The sequence below is a fragment of the Podarcis tiliguerta genome (genome assembly GCF_965153285.1).
Source record: "Podarcis tiliguerta genome assembly, chromosome: 8".
NCBI lineage: Eukaryota > Metazoa > Chordata > Lepidosauria > Squamata > Lacertidae > Podarcis > Podarcis tiliguerta.
The window spans coordinates 79,411,463-79,434,764 of NC_139541.1; the positions used below are offsets into that span (position 1 = coordinate 79,411,463).

Below are 23,302 nucleotides of genomic sequence, written 5' to 3' on the forward strand. Positions count from 1 at the left end.
ATCCAGCCCAATCGCCTTCTAAATCTGGCCCACGGATGGTCAAGGAATCAATGTGTTTTTACATGTCCTTTTATTTAAAATGCATCTCTGGGTTGTTTGTGGGGCTTAGGAATTCCTTCTTTTCCCCAAAAAATATAGTCCGCCTCCCCCCCCCCCCCCCAAGGTCTGAGGGACAGTGGACCGGCCCCCTGCTGAAAAAGTTTGCTGACCCCTGTTTTAGACAGACAAACAAATGTATTTTCATGATCCACATCTCCACTATTTAACCTTCAACACTTCCAAGAACTGGCCCACAGACCTCACTGAATGTTGCCCTCATCCACCCAAATCGTGATGATTTTGTCTGCCCATCACAGTTGTAGAAAATGCAACGTAATAAACAACAAAAAGGGGAAAGAAAAGCAAAAGAGGAAAAGCGGGACTCCTCAGCACAGAAAGCTAGTTAACAAAGAAGCCACACAATACTAGAGTGAACCCTGGTTAACCCTGCATTAGGTACAAGAAATACAGCCCCACATTAGCATGTTTTATTGGTATAGTAATGCTTCCCTGCCGCAAGTAGCGCAACTAAATTATCTTCCCTGTTTGCTGGGTACCGTTTCTTATGCAAAATTAAGCACAGCCCAACTCAGCACTCTCTTTAAAACATACCCTCAAATTAACCTAATTTAAGGGGTGTTTGTTGCTGCAAACATGTGCATTATTTATATTTAATGCTAACTTCCAGCTTAGTGTGGTTTTAGTGTTCAGAATTACACACTGTTGAAAATCACTTTTAATAAAGCAAACGCTGAATGACCCTGAAGCACAGCAGCGCAAGGGGTGCCGCTTCAGTCCACTGCCCGTACTGTATGCGTAACAATGGGGAAAGGATTTCCTCACAGAGTCGTAAATTTTCTCACTGCACCACAGTGGCTCAAGTGTAGAAAATCTCTGAAATGGGTCATTTGTATCTTTGGAAAGGCTGATTTAAGCTTTTAACCATCTGGATCTGAAACATTTAATCTCAGGCAACAGATGGGCTATTCTTAGATGAAGGGTGTACATGAGCTTACAGGCCATGCACACCAACCCCAGCATCACCCTCTGGGTCCCTTCGGAAATTTACTGATACAAGGAGAGAAACCAAGGATGTGCACAAATCACGCAGGCACTGCTACTAGCAGGGATGAATACGCTCGAGCCCGGCTTAGCAGCATGCATTCTCCGCAGCACATAAAGCCCACTATCCGTTGCATGGGTAAAGGCCCACTACGAGAGATGGGTTTTCCAAAATACTATTCCTTCAACACGACACATCTAAGATTAGCACAATCCCCTGGAAGCAAAGCAGATAAGTAGGCATATTGTAAAACTTCAATTATGACACATTAGTAGCATACCTCACCACCATCCCTAAGGGAGGATATTAGCATGGACAATCCTCCTTCCACTTCAAGAATGTACATAATTCTCTTGCAGTTCTTTCAATAAAATGAGACTGAGATGGAAAGATTTTTGTGCATGCGACCGACAGTTGTGTCTACCAAGTACTGAAATCCTAGAGCTGCGTCAAGTGCTGCTCCAGAGGTTCCCTTGATTTTGGGGGTGGCTTTTCAAGTTAAAGACGGGGAACTGCAGAAGTAAAGGGATGACCTTCAGAAATCCTGGTGTATGGAGTAAAACCTGTCACTCAACAATTTAGATCTCACCTAAGTCTGCTACTTATGTGAAAGAAATTAAAAGAAAGGCTACATTTGCTTTTTGTTTTGCTTTTACTATTATTGTTAAAAGAACTCATTCTTCTTCCTAGCTGGACAGGCAAAGCTTCTCTCTTTTCTGTTTACTTCAATAGACTTGCATACCAAAACCTTCTGCTAACAGAAAATGTACTCAAAGAATCCAGTGTTCAAGCAGCAACTTTTATTAGCTATCACAAAATCTATGTTAGGCGAAAGATTAATATGCACACGCACATTATAAATACATCATGTACAGCCTACTGTACAAATGCACCCTCATTTTAGCTTGCCTAGTGCTTCTAGATAGATGGACAGATAGATAGATAGATAGATAGATAGATAGATAGATAGACAGACAGACAGACAGATAGATATAGATAGATAGACAGACAGATAAAATTAAACATATATAAGATGCTGTATTCTTATCTCCACTTGAAATATTGCAGAAAACACCCCCTGTATAAGAGCAAGAAAGGCTTAATTTTGCTTCTTGGCCAGGAAAAACATTCTGGGCCCTACACAGCAGGAGTCATTTCTGTTGATATGCCTAACTAGGGGTATGAAAATCGAGAAAGACAGCATCCATGGTGCCTAAAAAAACCCTTAAGCCTGAACTGGCACAGGGGGTGCTGCACAGGTAAAGAAAAAGGGTTTCTTTGCCTATTGAGATTTACAAAAAATGTTGCACAGCATCTAAGCAAATCTGTAACCAGAAAGTCACATGTATTTTTTAAATGAAGCACAGGGAGAGCTTCTCTCGACAAACAGTACTAGTTATATGTCCAACCATCTCTCTTACTTTCAGCTTTTAAGAACAATGGGCTTCTCTATTTAGTTATAAAGAGGAAGTCTGTTGTTAAAATCATTTAGAAAGCAGACATGAAATAAAAGAGGGAAATGCAAAACACAACTCAGAATTTCCAAAAATATCCAGTATTTGATACATGGGAATCCTATCTCCCCACAAGTTTAATCTTAAAATGGGATTTGTCAATTAAGTCCATCTGCTGGACACCTTCGCCAGCTTGTTCTGAGACTGGAAAGCCAATACACACCTCAGCATAAAAACTGAGGTTTAAAAGGGAAAATAGCTTGTTTAGCATCCCAGCAATTACTTAGCAATAGCCCCACTGGTTATTAAATCAGAATGAGTGAGTAAAATAACTAGATTTTAAATCACGTGTCAGGGACTGGCAGGACACTGATGAGTGTGCACCAGGAGAAGGGGGCCTGGAGTTTGACTCGGGGGGGGGCAGTGATTTGTGGGGAACTGTACTTGTCAGGAGGCAAGAGTCAGGGCAAGGCGAAGCTTCACAGTTGGAGAGTGGAGCACAGAATGGGTCAGAAAAAGAGGGAGGTCAGGCAAGCAAAGGGCCAGGTGTCGTCCCCCCCCGCCTCCTCCTGCACCACTGTCTCCCAGCACCAGTAGGGAATTGAAGAGGGATGAGCAAAGGAAGCTGACATGCAGGCACAGTCTCTGGCCGCATGCGCATAGCCTGTAGGGGGGGAGGTACATAACTGGTGGAAGTGGAGTGGCCCCTTGTTGCTACAACTGCTCCATAATAATAATAATGATTTTATTATTTATACCCCGCCTATCTAGCTGGGGTTCACCAACCACTCTGGGTGGCTTACAACCTATCTTAGGTAAAGGTAAAGGTACCCCTGCCCGTACGGGCCAGTCTTGACAGACTCTAGGGTTGTGCGCCCATCTCACTTAAGAAGCCGGGGGCCAGTGCTGTCCGGAGACAGTTCTGGGTCACGTGGCCAGCATGACATCGCTGCTCTGGCAAGCCAGAGCCGCACACGGAAACGCCGTTTACCTTCCCACTATAAAGCGGTACCTATTTATCTACTTGCACCCGGGAGTGCTTTCGAACTGCTAGGTTGGCAGGCGCTGGGACCGAACAACGGGAGCGCACCCCGCCGTGGGGATTCGAATCGCCGACCTTTTGATCGGCAAGCCCTAGGCGCTGAGGCTTTTACCCACAGCGCCACCCGCGCCCCAACAACCTATCTTAAAACATAATAAAAACATCAAGTGTTAAAAACCTCCTGATACAGGGCACAAAGTGCAGACCTGGGAATAGCTGCCTAGACATTAGACTGGTGTGCATGGGTATTCGGAGCCATACAAACTACTCTTCAGCTTTGACAATAAAGAGTTTACTATCTGCTACGTGGATTTTTTGCTTGGGGAGCACCCTTTCTACACCTCTCTACTGGCCTTCAGATCTCTCTCCAAGCCACAAACTTCTCCCCAGGCCACATCCTCGCTGGCCCTGCTTCATAGCCCAAGTAGTTTTGCCTGGCTAGAATGTGGCCTTGAACTCTGACCGTGCCTCTTGCTTGCTTGGATGGCAGGAACAAGCCTACGGTACAAATGTAAAATTAACATTTGTTCCTCCATGCCTCTGGTCTCAGAAGATTGCCCAGAAGGGAGTGAGGGTTTTGGGCTAAAGGTTGTCCACCCCTGTCTTAAACCAATAGCAAAACTGGATATTAGCATTTGTAATTTATAGGGCCAAAGATCCAAAAACTAGCTAGGCTACTAACTGCAAGAGTTAGTAAAGTTCTTGAAATTTTGCATTGAAACAAAAGGCCTTCATATTCCTGTATCGCAGGCTGTGCTGGAAACTCCCTTCAGGTTCAAAGGTGATTTCCCATGCAGCATAGAGAGCAAACAATGTCTGCTCACAGCAAAAAGGGAGGGGGGGAGTATGGGTAAATAAACTTTGCCACATTTAAAGTAGTCCAGTTCTCGCAATAACCTCTCTCTAGACCTGCTCAGAATCTTTCATAAAAGACAGCATCACTACTCCACCACTTTTTGTGCTACCACAAAAAAAGAGCTGTGCTTCCCTTTCCCATCCAGTCAGAGAACTGTGCTCTCTTGGATTGGTTCTTAAAAGGGAGTGAGGGGCGATTTCTCTCACCTTTCTGCTTTAGTTTCCTAGAGCAGCAGATGGGATGCAGTCTGACTGCTTTGTTCCTCAAGCAACAAAGCTCCCCGTCTTTGCCAGCTGTTAATTAAAAGTGATAAACGAGACAAAAAAGGGAAATATCTATGCTAGCAGCATTTCTACTCCCCCCCCCCTTTACTGGGGGTTTCCAGACATGGAAGTGTCAACCTCTGTGAACTCCATGTACCCTCTTTTAAGAAGAACCAGACAGCCTTCACAGTTCTTAGGTCTGTTGAAAGAGGTGCAACTGAAACTGCCTAGATCAGGGGTCAGCAACCTTTTTCAGCCGGGGGCTGGTCCACCGTCCCTCAGACCTTGTGGTTGGCCGGACTATATTTTGAAAAATAAATAAATGAACAAATCTATGCCCCACAAATAATCCAGAGATGCGTTTTAAATAAAAGCACACATTCTACTCATGTAAAAACACGCTGATTCCCGGACCGCTGCGGCGATTGGGCCGCATCTGGCCCCCGGACCTTAGGTTGCCTACCCCTGGCCTATAACATCAACCCTTATGAGGTGCCAAGAAGTCCAAGCATTCCTATAAAAAAGTTAAAAGGCATCACACTTTTTGCTGTTTCAGTGAGTTCTCTTATTTTCCACACCCCAATGCACACACCCCTTTTTTAGTTTAGCAGCCAATTGTATTAAATTTAAGAGCTACTAATTGGTATGATGTCACTGCCCATGTTTAGATTACTACTGCTTATCCCTTACTGCCCTGAGATAAAGCGTTGGATATTTTATGGGATGTTACAAGTATGAAACCTGGGAACAGTATGAAGTTCAGGGAAACAGACAGAGTATAAAGTTTAATATTTTCTACCTGTTTTCTTATTCATTGTAACAGTGAGATGAATTGGTTTGCAATCTATAAAAAACTATTTTTACTAAGATGGTTTGTAACACCGAATAAGCACGTAAGAATTTGTACCGTACAGGTTGGGTATATCAAGATGCCAATTAAGATGCAACTGAACACACCCCAAGCTCTAAGGCTCGTTCGTTATCACTCTGTACTCCTCAACTCTTTTCACTGTGCTTAACAACTTAAGAGTGCAAGACTGTATAACATCTATTCATTTTAACCAGGCTTATTTCAAATAATGCCCTATATAGAACTCTAAAGCTATGCTCTTTCTCTCTGTGATTTATAAGCAATGCACACAGTTTTTTCCCCTCATCTACAGATTTACCTTGCCCCATTGCAGTTCAATGGACTATAAGAAGAAGGTGTTTCTTCTGTTTTCTGTATTAAGAAAAATTAAGCAAGCAGAGGTTATCAACTCAAACACATCCGTCACTAGCAAAGGGAAATCCTAGTTTCCCCATCAATATTCAAGCTGCAAGAGAAAATGTAAAGACCTTATTCTGGCATCATTATTCAAATAGATTATTATTAACGTCAAATATTTTTTTAAGGGAGCAGACTTCAAACATATAAGAATTAGACAAATAATGTGAGACACTCTATAGCTTGTTTGAGCACTGCCAAAGCCCTATCACCGTGGTATCAGAACACTCTGAAGCATCTAACAGCTCACATAGTTGAAGACTTGGACAGTAGCCAAACCACCTCCCTAGCTGGGTCATTAAATCCAACTAAAGGGGGGGGGGAGGAATTCAGGCTCTATCTCAGGTCATCACAGCCTGCCTTCCCTACTCCCAGGGATGTGTTCAGTGGACAAAGATATTCTCAAAAGAGAAAGGTAAAGCTATTGTTAAAAATAATGGTTTAAGGCTTCTGCAATTATAACTAGGCAGCTAAAAGCCAGAATTTAGCCTCCAAAACTACAGCTAAAGAAAAAGGGGCCATCAACTGAGGAACATTACCATCACAAACCCCAGTGAAATTAATAGGTGCTTCATGAGTATAGCTCTCACTTCCGTTCCATTTCAGAGGAATTCAAAATCAAACAATTTACAGGAGACAGTGAACCAAAGTTTAAAACTACTAACAGAGTTAGTAGTAAAAGTCTGATGTTTTCCAGCAGTCAAGATTTCTGTAGTGCAAGTGGGCAAGCACCACTGAATGTCACTCCCTATATTTAATTTAATATTGATCAGTTGATGTGAAAAAATATAGCAAAATTATTATTATTATTTTAAAATGTTATTCAGTGACCCCAATTTCAAAGTTCATATAGGTTACGCTTATCAAGTTACTTGAAGTAGTCAAAATACTGGCTGGACATATTTTCTGATACTGATGTGTTTAATTAATTAAGTAATTAGCATACCTCCGTTCAGCTGAAGATCAGAGCAGTACACAACATAAAAATGCAAAATGAGAACACAAAATACATAATAAAACAAAAACCAACCAATAACCTCCTTCCACAAATACGTTTAAAATATAATAGATATTATTTATATCTTACTATTCTTACTAATACCTTACTATTCCAGTAGCCTATTGGTTAACCTCTCTACATGCACATTGTAATGCATTCCCTACCATGCAACCATGCTGAATTTGAATAAGCTCACAATGTCATGGTCTAAGGAGTATATCAAATGCTTCTTGGATGTAAAAAGGAGGGGGGTAATACAGAGCTGTGTTATCAGCACATGTAAAAGTATTAGAAGCTTTGTAGGGTTCAATGTTAGAGATGAATATACCCTATAGTGGACCTGATCTGTGATCCTCTCTGAATTTCATATAAACCTCCTTTTATGCAAATACTCAAGCAAAACCATAGTGGGTGATCGGTTTCACACCAGCTCACCCCACATTCCCTTGCTGCCCACTGATGCTTATGAAGGACCAAACCACAAGATATGTACACCACTAAACCAGAGTGTAACATACGGTGACTGGGACTTTGGGGCTAGTAAGGCCCTATTTCGAACCGTACACCCGATATGAGATCAAATAAGACGACTTATGAGGGGGCAAGCTAGCCTGATTCTGATCCTCCAACACATGTTCACTCTAGCATCTGTATATGTGTATGTAACCTCTGCCTGTGTGGGTCATAATGGGCTTAAGCAGAGTAAAACTTAAGAGGCAATAGACCCTCTAAGTCCAAAGAAATATCAAGGTGCGGGACACTTCATAGAATCATAGAGTTGGAAGAGACCACAAGGGCCATCGAATCCAATCCCCTGCCAAGCAGGAAACACCATCAGAGCACTCCTGCCATATGGTTGTCAAGCCTCTGCTTAAAGACCTCCAAAGAAGGAGACTCCACCACACTCCTTGGCAGCAAATTCCACTGTCAAACAGCTCTTACTGTCAGGAAGTTCTTCCTAATGTTTAGGTGGAATCTTCTTTCTTGTAGTTTGCATCCATTGCTCCGTGTCCGCTTCTCTGGAGCAGCAGAAAACAACCTTTCTCCCTCCTCTATGTGACATCCTTTTATATATTTGAACATGGCTATCATATCACCCCTTAACCTCCTCTTCTCCAGGCTAAACATGCCCAGCTCCCTTAGCTGTTCCTCATAAGGCATCGTTTCTAGGCCTTTGACCATTTTGGTTGCCCTCCTCTGGACACGTTCCAGTTTGTCAGTGTCCTTCTTGAACTGTGGTGCCCAGAACTGGACACAGTACTCCAGGTGAGGTCTGACCAGAGCAGAATACAGTGGCACTATTACTTCCCTTGATCTAGATGCTATACTCCTATTGATGCAGCCCAGAATTGCATTGGCTTTTTTAGCTGCTGCGTCACACTGTTGGCTCATGTCAAGTTTGTGGTCAACCAAGACTCCTAGCTCCTTCAGAGCTGCTTCTTTGCAAAAAGCTTTAGTCCCAAGTGGATGGGACAACCACAGCAAATGGCAAATGTATAATTTGCAGCTTACACAAGATAAGAGTCCAAAAATATTATTCAGCTCAACTGCAGAACAAACTTCCATTCCCTCCTTCTAGCTCTCCACTGTGAAACTCCTCACTACTGGGCTGAACCAACCTATTTGTAAGGATTACACATACAGCTAGTGTGAACTAGCAACTGATCAGCTAAGAACAGCACGAGTAAATGCCATTCTAAACCAAAACCTCTTGGGACAATAAAGGCAAAATCTTCAAAAACTTATTAGTCCCTTTTAGGAGATGGAAGAGTATGAGTACAGTGGTACCTCGGGTTACATATGCTTCAGGTTACACACTCCACTAAGCCAGAAATAGTGCTTTAGGTTAAGAACTTTGCTTCAGGATAAGAACAGAAATCGGGTTCCGGCAGTGCAGCGGCAGCAGGAGGCCCCATTAGCTAAAGTGGTGCTTCAGGTTAAGAACAGTTTCAGGTTAAGTACGGACCTCCGGAACGAATTAAGTACTTAACCCGAGGTACCACTGTAATGAGCACTTTTCTTTTGCTAGAATTTAACCAATTTAAAGGGCTGCCCACTGAACAACTATGATTTTAAAAATAAATAACAAGAGGGGGAAATCCAAACTTAAATGAGATACTGCACTCAAATAAGTCAACAGAAAATACAAAGTGACAGAACTGTTGGTTACAGTATACAAAAAACAACAACAACTCAGAAAGACAGATTGAAACGTAACATTAAGATCATCCACGGATACTTTATTTTCCTCAAGATTTGTCAAGTCCCACATATCCTTTTCCCCTTATTTACCTAAAAGCACATTACAACTACCAGAGGTAGGAAATAGGAAGACTGCAACTTGGCAATTTGCCTTATACAGAATCAGATCCATCTAGTATTGTCTACACTGACTGGCAGTGCCCTCTCCAAGGATATGTGCTTTGCACACAGAAGATGCTCTAACGATGAGAAACAGCCCTCTTCCAAAAAGGAAACATGCAAATAAGCTTTTGTACAAGTTCATTCCAAACCATTGGCCTTAATGAGACCAGGATACAAGAGCACCTACATGAGATTACCTGGCATTTCTCTCTATCTACCCGCAGTGCAAGACAGCCAAATCATTGGGCAGGCATAAATTAGGTTGGCTCTGGCACAGCAAGAAAGATACCCATTACTGCACAGGAGACAAGCGTGACAGCCAGTTCCTGTCTCCTGCTGACAACCTCTGAGCCCACACACACTACATTACTGAGTGTATTTCAAACAGTCGAACACAGACCCTGGGATAGAGGAAAAAAGCAAGAATATACCAAAGCACTAACCAGTATCCCATACTATCAAATGCATAATGTTCATAGTCCTGCTCAGAGAAGCTCTGCCCAGTCTGCACCCAAAACAGGTATTACCCATCACACAGCATGGATGAGAAGTCCAATACTGGAGAAAATTGGGAAATAATCCACTTTCTTTCAGTATTGTACAAAGCCCCGAAAAACTGTTTCTAACAGATGCATAATATCTAAGAATGAAGTTATTGAACTGCTTACCCCAACTTTAGCAAAAAGTCTTTTATGGGAATCTGTGTCCCTAAACTTGGAAACGATGAAACAATTCCTAAAGCAGACACGCTGATTCTCAGTGAGTTGGAATGTGCCCCAGGTTCATGGCAGCCTTGTATCATAAGAACATGATGAAATCCAATTCAGGGAACAGGATTCCATCCATGTCCTATACTAGGGGAGGAGAATCCTTTTCAGCCCCAGGGCTACAATGCCTCATGAGCAAACTTCCAGGGGCTGCATGCCAGGGTGGGCTGAGCCAGAGGCAACAGAGGCTGGAGCAATGAACATGACTCTTACCTTTGTACAGTAGGCTACATATGCAAGCCAGAAGTTTCTACACACCCCTATCTCTCCATCTAGACAAGCAAGAGACATTATCATAGTTCAAGGGCACATTCCAGTGAGGCGAAAGTACTCAAGGAGGGTGCACAGCAGAGCTAGCAAGGAATGCAGCATGTAAAGAGGCTTGGAGAGCAATATTTGGACCCTGGGCCTGACGTTCACTGCTCTGTCCTAAACAAAGGCCCCCAAAAATCCCCTTTGCTTTCATTTAAGAAACTGGCAAGGAATGAAAGCTTAATTCTGTAAGCGTGCCTGCTACATTCTGCATTGCATAGGAAAAAATAAAACATCACAGCTGTGATGGACAAAAGTAAGTTTTCTTTGTTTTGTCAGATATGATATGCAAAACTAGAATATTATAGGCAGGGGGTGTAAATGTTACTTCACCTGTTAAAGTTTACCTTTTTTTAGAATGTCACATTATCAAAACCTCTATTCACTGCCACGCCCATTTCAAATATGAATAAAAGAAAATGTGTAATGATATGGTGGGAAGAAGAGGATTAATAGGGGGAGAAATCCAAGCTGTTCTGCAATAACATTAGTAGTATAGTTTACATAGTGTCCCCAATATAAAATAATAAAGAAACTTGTATGCCACCCTATACCCATAGATCTTAAGGTGGTTCACAACATAAAAACACAATACTGTATTAAAAAAACACAAAATACATAATAAAAATAAAAACAAGGTACTAATCCCACTTCCCACATCACATTTTAAAAGAGCATTAGATTAAGGTTACCAGATGTCCCCGTTTCCCGGGGACAGTCCCCGGATTTACAAATCAGTCCCCATAGAAAATCCTATCATTCCTATTGAAGTTGAAAAGTGTCCCCGGATTAATTGAAAAAAATCTGGTAAGCTTACATTAGATATCAACCAGCCAAAGGCCTTGTTAAAGGTGTATAATGAAGGTACCAGCCAAACCTCCCTGGGGACAGCATTCCACAAACAGAGAGCCACTGCAGAAAAGGTCTATTCTTGTGTTGCCCTCCTCCTGTGCAAGATCTCAAACTACAGAAGGAATGAAACAATCACCAGAAGCTTTCAGGTGCGTTCCTTGCACACCAGCATCTCTCATCCTAAACCTTTTTGCTCACATAGACATAGGCATAACACTGCTGTCATGTCAGGGTAATGTTTTCTGTGCCTGGCACAGGTGTTGCTACATACCGCTCTAATCTCATGGTGCTGGCACAGTGTAATCTTTAAGATCTTACCTGGACATGAGCTGGAGTAGAGGAGAGATCTATCCACAGCTAATAACTATGGGATCAACACAGAACCTTTATGTTCAGAAACAGTATCACATGATGGGGACAAGCAACAAAACAACTCTGCTGTTGAGTTTCTAGAGGAATCTAGCTAGCTACTCTTGGAAACAAAATGCTGGACTAGATGAACCTTTTGATCTGATCCAGCAAAGAAGCTATTCTTATTAAACAGGTGGTCTTTGAAAAACACATGCAGACAGAACAATGGGGCATACTCATTTTTCCATGTTTTTGGTGATAACACAAATGCCTTCTATATTAAGTTTATCAAATTGTTTATTTATGTTGTTTTGTTTGCATTGCCTGTTGGGTCAGAGGATTCAAAAAATACCGTATTTTTCGCTCTATAGGACGCACTTTTTGCCCTTCAAAAATGAAGGGGAAATGTGTGTGCGTCCTATGAAGACGCCATAGCCCCACGACCCTCTCCCGGCTGGAGAGGTGACATGCGGCTATGGCAGGAGCCTCTTTAGCCACGCGCCACCTCTCCAGCTGGGAGAGAGCGTGCGGGGCTAAAGAAGCCCTAGCCCCTTGACTCTCTCCCAGCTGGAGAGGTGATGCGCGACTATGGCAGCAGCCTCTCCGCTGCGCCCTGACCTGCTCTTTGGGGCTGGTGGTGGGCTTCCACCCGCCAGCCCCAAAGAGCAGGTCGAAAGGAACCTGAAGCCTGGAGAGCGAGAGGGGTCGGTGCACACCGACCCCTCTCGCTCTCCTAGCTTCCAAGGTAGCTGCCTGAACGCACCTTAAATGGCACCTTGTTTTAGAGCGGGAAAACAAGAGGGGGGAAATCCTCCCCCTCTCTGCGCAGCGCCTCCTGCCGCTTCGCTGAAGGGGCGCTGGGCAGAGAGGGGGAGATTTTTTTTTCTTGTTCTCCCCCCTCTAAAACAAGGTGCGTCCTATTGTCCGGTGCATCCTATGGTGCGAAAAATACGGTAATCAATAGGTTTCAACCCATTAAAACTATCACAACAGCAGCATCACATTGCCAATAAATAACTGTTGATGAGAAGCATATGCTTGCATCATGCCTTATCAGTTTATAGTGACAATTATCACCAAGGCATTTAGAGAACTCCTACCTGGCTACTATAACCGTCATTATCTAGAAACATCTACACTTGGGCAGTATGTTCAGCATTGTGGGGGCGGGGGGAGGTATTTTAACTGCTTCCAACTGAAAAATATACACTTTCCTTTGATCTAAAACTATACCGTTGCCCAGGCTCAGGCCATGAAGAAATCATGCTATACAGCTAATATCTTAATGGCTCCCTTCTAACTGATTCAATTCACATCCTTCAGCATTTTCACCACCACATTTCCAGATTGCTTGCTACACAACAATGAGGGCTAGAAACCACAGTAATAAAAATGCCCCTTAACCGGGTTGAAAATTATATATGTAATAAAAATGTATTAAATTATATATTCATAGGCTCTAATCCTGCTGAAGTTAGTCATGGCCAATGTGAGTCTAATAACCTTCAACAGAACTTTACTTCAGTGCGACTGTGGACAACACTCAACTATTACCCTTTATCAAACCAATAAGTGCATTCAAGTGCTATGCTATGGCTTAGGATGACAAAACATGAACAAATCAGAGCAAGCTTCAGGCCCACGTGCTCCCTTACATGCCTCCACTGCCAAAGCTAGTAAGAGAACAGAAGCTTCTGTCTCACTATGTTTTGTCATGTTGTCCGGACCAACAAACTGTGGTTAATACCAACTATGGTTTCAAACCAACCAACTTCAAATCCTAATTGACTCATTTAAATTAACCATAGCTAAGATTAACAGGGTCACAACAAGAGCTGTGGTTAAATCAAAAGCAGAACCAAAAAGCTTCTGAATTCATCTTTCTAAGAGGACAAAAGGGGAATGCACAAGCAAAAATCTCATATAGACTTCTTCTTGTACTGTTGGCATCTGTCCGTCTCAAGAGACAATGGAGTGCACCTCTGGGGGTGAAGTCAAACTGCTGTGAGATCATCACCGAAGCAACCTCCCCAGGGCTCAAGCCTAGGCAATGGGTATGGAGCTCCTGGATGCCCAGATGACAAGACCCACCCCCCTCGGCCTCACTGACATAGTCCAAAAGAAAGCAGAGTAATACTTCTGGCACCAGCTTGGCTGCAGGAGTTGCTAGAAGGAGGCATACAAGGCACCATCTGATCATCTTAGGGACTCCACTCTGGATTTGTGTAGGGTTTACTCCTTAGCCTATTCTCTTGAGGATGTCCGCAAAGCAGTGGATGTTTAGGATCAGAGTTTTCCTTCTCCTAGATGGGCTACCTTTCCAGGTTGATGTCTCCCATCTACCCTTCAGTTCCCTCTATGAATGTGCAGAAGCTAAAGAATTGGTAGTCCCTGGTTTAAATGATACAGCAACCATTTGGTATACAGTGGTACCTCGGGTTACATACGCTTCAGGTTGCAGACTCCGCTAACCCAGAAATAGTACCTCGGGTTAAGAATTTTGCTTCAGGATGAGAGCAGAAATCGTGCTCTGGCAGCACAGCAGGAGGAGGAGGCCCATTAGCTAAAGTTCTTCAGGTTAAGAACAGTTTCAGGTTAAGTACGGACCTCCGGAATGAATTAAATACTTAACCCGAGGTATCACTGCACACATTTGCTCAGGAAATAAATGACTAGGAAAGCTAGAAGCTGGGTTTAAATCAACTATTTAAATCACCTTGATTGACCCTCCTACCTATTTCTAGATGTCAATGACTTTGCTCATAGAAGCATGAAATGCCCTACATGACATGTCTTACGCTATTCTACAATAATTGAAGTTAGTCCAAAATTGCTATCACTTCCATAATTATTTTCTCTCTCATATGTGTATGTGTCCCTCTAAATGAAATGAATGACACACCTCTCCAAAAAGAATAAAAAACTTTCTTAAGGTGTGAGGAAATTCTGGCCCTCACTTGTTGCTGGATTCCAACTAGCATCAGCCCCAGTTTGTCTTATTTTTATGTTGCTTAAAACCACTGTTCTGTTTCATCTGGTAAGATACAGAGTAGATGTTCAGAAGTCAAAATACATAAATAATAAAAATTTAAATCCTCACCTTGGCAAGTGGTCTTACTAAGCAATCAATAAAGTTTTGCTTTCAGACCCTATCCAAAAGTTCAAAATGACTCATCAGCACATCACTCTACACTGGGACAGGAACCTCTGGCCCATGGGCCCAATTTGGTCCATGAAGTCATTTCCCCCAAACCTTGCATGGGTGGACTTTAAAAAGGGGGGAGGAGGTGTCTGCTTGTTTTCCGTAAGCATGCAATTAAAACAAGTGGGCCCGGTTTTTTTACTCATGGAGCAGTCCTTGCCAGAGCCAAGGTCTGCTTTTGACACCAGCACTCACAAGACTACTCCATTGCACAGCAATGACGAAATGGGTGCTTGTTTCCCCACACAGTCCCTCCTCCCCATAGCTAAGACACAGAGCTGGGACTCACTTAAAAGTAGGGCGCCCTTTGCAGCATTTTCTCCCACACTTTTAAAGATTGTACCAGCCCAGTGTGGGAGAAACTGCTGCAAAGAACTCTCAGATTCGCCCCCCCCCCCCATAATCTTGGACAGGAATATAGGGAATGCAAGGGATTTTGACAGATGGGTGGGGCAACCTGCCTGCCAATCATGTGTTGTCACAATAACGGTTTGTGATTGCCAGGTGGATTGCCCTGCACATCTGTCAAAATTGGCTCAAAGAAGGTCTGAAAAGTTCAGCACCCCTGCACCAAACCACAGCGTGCACAAGCCAGAATGAGCTGCAACATGTCTCATGCACTCACTATTCCCTGGCTGTGTGGCTAGGAAGAACTTGGAAGCTTTTGTTTAACCATGATTTGTTGTGTCATCTACAGCAACAAATTGTGGTTAACATTATCTATGGTTAGTTTTAAAGCAAGAAGTGAACTAAGCCACAGTTACTGAAGCAGGATTATTTAAACTAGCCATACTCATGATTAACCTCAGTTCCAGGTCTGGACAACATGGCAAATTGTGATTAATAACAAGTAGAAACAAGACCTTCCAAACTCTTCCTTTCAGGGTGAAAGGGAAGCTGAGTGCATGACCCTGAGATTTCTTGCAGCTCAGTCTGGCTTTTCTGGCTTGTGCTAAGCTATGGTTTTGTGTGATGTGTTAAAGAAGTGTTTACATATAAGGTTTAGTCAGCAAACCTCTTAAGAAGACTGCAACAGTTCAGATCTAACACCAAACCAGGGTCTGGTACTATGTAAACTAGGCCTGCGGCATGCTCTGGTCCATGGGGTCACGAAGAGTCGGACACGACTAAACGACTAAACAACAACAAAACTAGGCCTGCACTCTGGTGCAATCTGATTTTCTTTCTCATTGACATTTTAGCACAAGTCATAGTTTGCCTGGCCTAGAGGTAACAGTAAACTATGGCTTCCACTAAATCGGAAGGGAGAAAAATCAGAATGCATGAGAGAAGAATGTGTGTGAGCACAGAGCTTGCTCACACAGTGCCAAACAAAAAACCCTACAAGGGTATAGGCAGCACTGTTCACCATGATTCAAAATATTTAGAAAAAGCAATGCTAAACCTTTTGGTCAGACTACTGACCAGCCAATTAATGACCATGGAAAGGTGCCTTTTATGAAATAAATAATCAACCACTTGATTGTAAAAAGCCTCAAAAAGATAAAACAAATCAAGAAAAATTTACAACCCTACTTTAAAACATACAAATGTTAAAATACTAAAACAGATTAAAATTACCTCAACTTCCTAAGCATCTGGGTAGGCTTGTCTAAATAAGAATGTCTTTAGCAGGCAACAAAAAGAGTACAGTGAAGGCATCTGCTTTATCTCAATAGGCAGGGAGATCCAAACTGTAGGTGCTGTCATACTAAACCATTGAGTGCTTACAAATGCGGAATGGGTATTATGTGGCACCTGCAGTAGTGCCAATTCCATTTATGTCATGTGTACTTAAAATACATGCCCCAATCCCTAATACTTCCTAAATGTGTCCCCACATACAGAGCAAGTTGTATATCTCTAATCTAATTCCACAGTATAAAAATATACACATGGCTTTAAGTGGCAGCAATTTTTAATCACTCCAAGGAACTATACTAATTCAAGCAGTTCAATTTGTTTTTTAACCACAAAGACAAGAGGAAAAGTTTGAGAGTTATCTGTCTGCACACAATGACTATGCTATGTCAGAATTAGAAAGGGAGCTGCAATCAAGAGGTTTTTTTTGATAAGCGTATAGGAAAGGAATTCAATCAGAACAAAAGGAAAGGTGGGAAGACTGGGAAAAGCAGGATATTTCAGGCAATCACATTAAAATGACTCAAGAGGATACTTAATACTGAAAATACCTCGTCATCCTTCAAAATAAGAACCTAATAGTGGAATTACAGAGATTTCGAAAACATATCTGCTGTTATAAACTGGCAAGTAGCTGGTTCTTTAGCTAAAAATACTAAATCAACAGGGCTAGAAACAGACCAGTGTGCTACTTTGTTCCTGAGACACAGCAATTCAACTATTCATTCAGTTGTTATTTGAGGACAAGGTCAAAAATTACTATAAGAAACACTGAGCACAGAATGCATTTTAAAAACATTCTTAAGCTATATAGTCCTAAAACATGCTTACTGGTAACATAAGCAAAACTGCACTTGCTTCCAAGTAAGCAAGTAAACATTTAAAGGTTTAGGTGCCAGGACGGATCAATTCTCTCTCCTTTAAACATACATTCTTCTATCTGAACTAGGCTCAAGGAGATGCAGTTGCATTACATGAGAATATCAGATCTTTTACAAGACAAATGTCAACTTACCAATACTCCTGGGCTTCAAGAATAGTTGAAATATTACTATTTAGTCCCTTGGCTCAACACATCCTAGCACCCCAGTTTTACCTACTCAAGTGGTAAGAGTAAGAAAAAATGCTTAACCTTTGCAGAAGACGTACCTTCTTTGAGACAAAAGAACCTCAGCAACAGGCATACACTCAGAACTATCACAGAAAATGTTACCTCCAAGGATTCCTGAAGCCATAAATATAAGAACAAAAGCAGATGCAAATATATCACTGGCTTTGAATTTCCTCCTTCATTGTCAGCTCTCAGCATGGAACAAGAGCATCTCCAACAGCTCCTAGCAAAGCAGTTACATCGCTCGGGAGCATAGGGAAAATCAGCTCTCAGTGAAGCTGTCTACTCATTCTATTATATAAAATGCTCTCACAGAGGAACACACACTAACATTTCTCTCTAAGAATGTGAATAGTGGTAAGAAGCCAGGAACAAGGCTTCAGTCCACACTGGTGGGGTGGCGGGGGGGGGGGAGGACTAGCTATTTACTGCCACATCCTGAAAATCTGCTACTGGCAATATTTTCAGACCTCACTAAAAGAACAAACTTGAATTCTGGAGACCAGAACTCTCTGCAATTGAACACTCAGATGCAGATGAATCTAAAAGCCCTTTCAGGATCAAATTAATTTCCTACTGAATATAATTAACCAGCCTTACAAAAAAAAAAAAAACCCTCCTCAGCTAATGGTATGCATAATCTGAGTCCTTGCTAAGATTTCTCCAGCACCATGTACAATTAAAACCTCATGGCTGTTCCACTGATCAAAATTATTTTGACTTGCATCACAAGGGAACATTTCTGCTTGTATCACCGACTGATTCACATGATTACTTATATGTGGATACTCATTTAAACAAAGACTGAGTAGTAATTTTGAACTGAATGATCATTTGGAGAACTGCCTTTGCAAAATAATTCTAATGGTCAGAACATATTGGTGTCAATACTGAGGGTGTAGACCCAGTTTCTCTTTCTGTGCACAACACCAAACAGAAAGCTATAACTTGACACAGGGCCGGAATCAGAACAACAGCTACAAAAATATACTTCAAACTTCTCAAAACATCCAAGAGAACTTTTATTCAATTAGCTTTAGACCAACAACACTGTAAGCCCCAGTTTCCTGTCCTGTTATTAGAATTAATGGTTTAAGATATTTGATATAGCAGGGAGTCTTTACTAACTTCTAATTATCTGAACATGATCCAGTTCTCAAAAACAGAGTCATCCATAAGGATAAAATGCTGACCTAGCTTTGAGTCTAGGGCTGAGTCCCTGCAATATAATCAGTCACTAAAAGTAAAGAGATAACGTCTAGTAAACTGGGCACCCATCACTTGCCTTTCAGCTGTGCACATTCTAACTTATTTCAGAACTGCCTGCATAAGAATATTATTTGGTGATGCCTCCAAACAGGGACAAGACGTAAGATGGAAAATATTGTACGGAAATAATCTGAGATATTCATGGTTTGGAAGTCTTCTGCTGTCTGATTATTAGGGAAGGTCAAAACCAGGGTAAGGTAAAGGAGTTCCACCATGACCAGTCCCTATCCTGAAACGGGAGAAAGGTGGTGTCCTAACATGTTATGTAGCTCATCACAAAGCCACAGAATAAATTTCTCCCAATAAAATAATTTAAAAAGAATTCTCAAGAAAAAAAAATCATTGCTTTCAACTAGCCAACCTCATCCTTCCTTCAAGAAAGCACAAAGGTGAGGGGCTATCTGTGACTTTACCAGGAGGTTCAATACTTCCAGACTATTAACTGTATTCTTACCAATAATTTTTATGTTTTGTTTTATATTTTTGTAAACCCCTTAGAGGTTGTCTTGCAGTCAAGTGGTACCTACATTTGCTTTAAAAAAAAAGTTAAAAAAATAAGGCCTTGAGGTATCTCAATAACATGGAAGGAAAAGAGTCTGAAAACATAAAGGGACATTACGGAACAGTTTCCCAGGAGTTTGCAATCTCTATAAGAAAATGTTCTCTCCTTTTTCTTTCCATCTTGAATGACTTTTAAGGAAAAGGTATTTTGATGGAGCCATATGCCCTCAACCAATGTTAGGCATAGTGAAAGGAAAAGGGTCCTTGTTTCTCAAGATACACCTTGTTCTACCTTCTTCTCCAGTATCACCAACCATCTTCAAGAGCTGAATTTAATTATCATCATCTTGATAAACTCTTGCTAAAAAAACACACAGTTTGAACACACATTAACAAATTGGAAATTCCATTACCCTTCATAGGATTAAGTAATTAGGATGACTACACATGTCAGAAATATGCCATTCCTCAGAAACCTGGGAGATGTCCCAGGAGAGTGACATGGACAAGAAAGAGAAACAAAAAGACATATCCCACAATCCTACCTATCAAAAATAACTAGAGAAGCTGGGGGCTGCTTTGAATGTTGCACTTTTTCTACACAAAAAGCACAGAGAAAGGGAAAAGAGAAGGGTGTGTGTGGAAACCAAGAATAGATGCCTATTTTCCCCCTACAAGACAAAAGACGGACTTTTGAAGTCCAGGGAGGAGATAATGCACACACTGAGGAGTCAAAATTATGCCCCATTTTTACTTACAGAGTTTGGAGGCATGCACAACAGGACAGCAGGCACTATTTCCCAGCCTCAGTAGTGCATTAAGGGAAAAGTCACTTTCCCCTTATGCCATCTTCTCAACTTATCCAAATGCCTTTAAAACCAGGAGAATCTCCATATCCCAAAGAACTGAGCTGAGGAAAGCTGGTGGCACTTATTTATTCAGAAGTTTTCCTATCTGCCTAGGACAGGTTACAACAACATTACAATAAGACAACATTAAAACAAAACAGGTCAATAACAAAAATCAAAATCAAATATACAAATATGGTCCTGCAAATATCACAAAAATCAAAACTGTAAGAGGCCAACATAAAGAGGAATGTCTTCAGCATACAGAAGAAGCGGTATGTTGAGGATGCTAGAAGCTTGGAATGGGGTTTTCAGAATATAGGGGGTGCCATGGAGTGTTCTCTACCATCCCCAATACTTCAGAGGGCAGCAGAACTGCCAAGAGAGCACCCTCTGCCAATCTTAATATCTGAGGATTATTAGGAAAGGAAGCAGTCTTTCAGATATTTGGGGCCTAAGGCTTTCAAACACCAACATGAGCATCTTGAACTGGACCCAGAAAATATCTGGCAACCAGTGCAGTGGTTTCAAATCAGGGGTGATTTGAGTTCTAAATGGAACACCAGCGAGTATCCTGGCTGCTGTGCTTTGGACCAACTGAAGTTTCCAAGCTGTCTTCAAGGGCGGCCCCACAGTGTGCATGGCAATAATTCAATCTGGAGTTTATCAGAGCATACATTGCAGAAACAGCCATTTGCCACCCCAGCCATCCACCTCAGATCATGCTTCGAGGAGGCAGAACCACCCAACCGAAATCAGCAGGAAGACTACCACTGGTCTCTGTCCAACAGTAACTCAGGGATGAAGATGCTGGCAAGAATTTCTCTTTGCGTCTCTCTTCCCTGAGCCTCGTAGTTTTCCCCACCCCACCCCACAAGGCAACACTAGGGCTTCCCTCCAGGCAAAACAGCAGAAATGTCTACCAGCCACTGGGGGTGGTCAAAGACAGAATAATACTTGTTTGCTGGTGTGACTGACTCCACCTTAGGTTTTATTCTAGGGGCACCCCAAGTGCCCTTCCCCAAACTCAAGCGCCTTCCCCCTCCCCCTGCCACAATACCCCCCCCCTTTTCAGCTCAGCCTGCGCCTCCATCGCCAGGGCCCTCCGCATGCGTGCTTCTAACTCCCATCCCTGCCCCTCTGAACACTGGAGCAGTTTGTGGAAGGGACCCCCATCATCATCATCCCCCCCCCCAGCCAGGGATGCAGGGAAGCATCTTTCCCCCTGCAAATACGCAGGTAGGGGCAGAGCCTCTTTATCCATGTCAAGTTTGCCAACCCCAAACTAAATGGCTGAGAAAGAGGGGGGGAGAATGGGGGGGGGAGATAGATGATGACTCTTGTATTATTCCTCCGCCACATACCTAAGGAAAAAAAGATCTTTTTTTTTGCCTTTTGGCTTCCCACTCACACCCCCCCGACCCTCCCCGAAATTCCGCTACCTCAACGGGGGTGGGAGACATGTATTGGTGGGGGACGGAGCAGGAGGAAGAAGGGGCGTCTCTCATTCTCTCTCCCCCCCCCCCACCTCCTCGCAGGCAAGGGTCTTTTCTTCGCACCGCACCCCTCCCCGCGCAATGTGTGCTTGTGCAGTGGGGAGGGAGGGGATTCCTCCATTTCCGAAAGAAAAGGGGGGAGAGAGAGAAAGGAGGGGAGGCTTTTTCTCCCCTCCCCCTTTCCCCCCATTCCACGCCTGAGGTAAACTGCGGCGGTGGGGGGCGTGGGGGGGGTTCGCCCCTGCCCCCTCGGGATGAGGCAGGATCGGGGGAGGGGCGCCTCCTCCGCCGCCGCCGCCTCATTGTTCGTTCCCCTCAGTGGGGACCGGGGCGGGGTGCGGAGGGCGGCGGGGAAGGCGAGGCAGGCGAGCGGGGTCTGGGCGGGGAGGCTCCCGGCGGAGGCACCTACCAGCTCGGCGGCGGCGGCAGCAGCAGCGGGTCCTGGCCGGGCTCTCGGGGCGGGGCGGAGAAGGACCCGAGGCGGCAGCGGGAGGAGAAGGAGGCGGCGCCATGTTCCCCTCCTTCCTTCCTCTCTCTCCCTCTCCTTTCCTTCCTTCCTCCCTTCCTTTCCTTCCCCCGGCGCGGTGAGGGGAGGAGGAGGAGGAGGAGGAGGGTATCGGTGGGTGGGGTGAAGCGAGGGAAGAAAAGCGGCCTTGTAATGGCGGCGGCTGAGGCGGCTTCTTTTCCCCCTCACAAGGAGCAGTAGCGGCGGCGGCGGCGGCAGTGGCACCATCGACCGAAAGAGAGAGAGAGAGAGACAGGGCGCGAGACCGCCTGTGTGTGTGTTGCGCGTGCGCGCGCCGAGCCCAGCGAGCAAGCGGGGCGGGAGGGGGGGGGGAAGACAGGAGGAGGAGGAGGAGGAGAAGCTGCTGTTGCGGCTGGCGGCGTGCGCGCGCCGGCGGAGGGGAGAGAAGTGGGCGGGGCGGGCTGCGGCGCGAGGGGGGAGAAGTGGGCGGGGCTCCGGAACCTCTATTCAGAGAGAGAGGGAGGGAGAGTGCGCGCGCGCATGCAGGCATGCGAGGCAGGTTTGCATGCACAGAAGCGATACAAGACTTTGCAGAGGCGCGCGCGCGCCCGGCTCACCTCCTCCTCCTCCTCCCCGCTGGGGGGGGGCTTTTGCGCGCGCAGGGGCGTTCCACCGGCTAAGGCTTTTTCCTCTTTTTTTTTGCATGCATGCAAGGGAAGAGGAGGAGGAGGAGAGGCGGGGCGGCTAACGGGGAGAAGCGCTTGCTGCAAGAGGCTGGCACGCGAGCCCGAGCTTGTAGCCAAGATCGTGGGGGGAGGCGGGGTTGCAAAGGAACCCACCCCACCCGCGCACGCCCCTGGCGGAAAATGCAGCGCAGCCCTCTGGCACGGGGCGAAGGGAAGGAGCGCGACGTTTGCAAGCGTGTGCCCGGCACTGCCAGGCGCGGCGATGCCTCTTGGGGAGGCGTCCCTAGGATCGCGGTGTCTTGCGTTTGCGCGCCTTTGAACCCCGCCGGCGCGCGCACCCGCACCCTCCCTGCCAAACGTTGTCGCCCAGGCAGATGCGGGCGATCCCTCGCAGGGTGCGCCTCGGGTAGCGAAGGGCCACCGAAAGTGCTGCAGCTGCTACGGACGGTTTG

The 23,302-nt window shown here is 44.2% G+C and overlaps 1 protein-coding gene across 1 annotated transcript in view; it reads right to left on the reverse strand.

Annotated features, from left to right (window-relative positions):
* The window catches only part of ARHGAP35 (Rho GTPase activating protein 35), a 90,813-nt gene extending 68,235 nt beyond the window's left edge, over window positions 1-22,578 (reverse strand). The window contains exon 1 of the mRNA XM_083454716.1: window positions 22,108-22,578. The gene's annotated coding sequence lies outside the window, so the exon portion shown is untranslated. The remainder of the gene's footprint in view (window positions 1-22,107) is intronic.
* Between the last annotated feature and the right edge of the window lie 724 nt (window positions 22,579-23,302).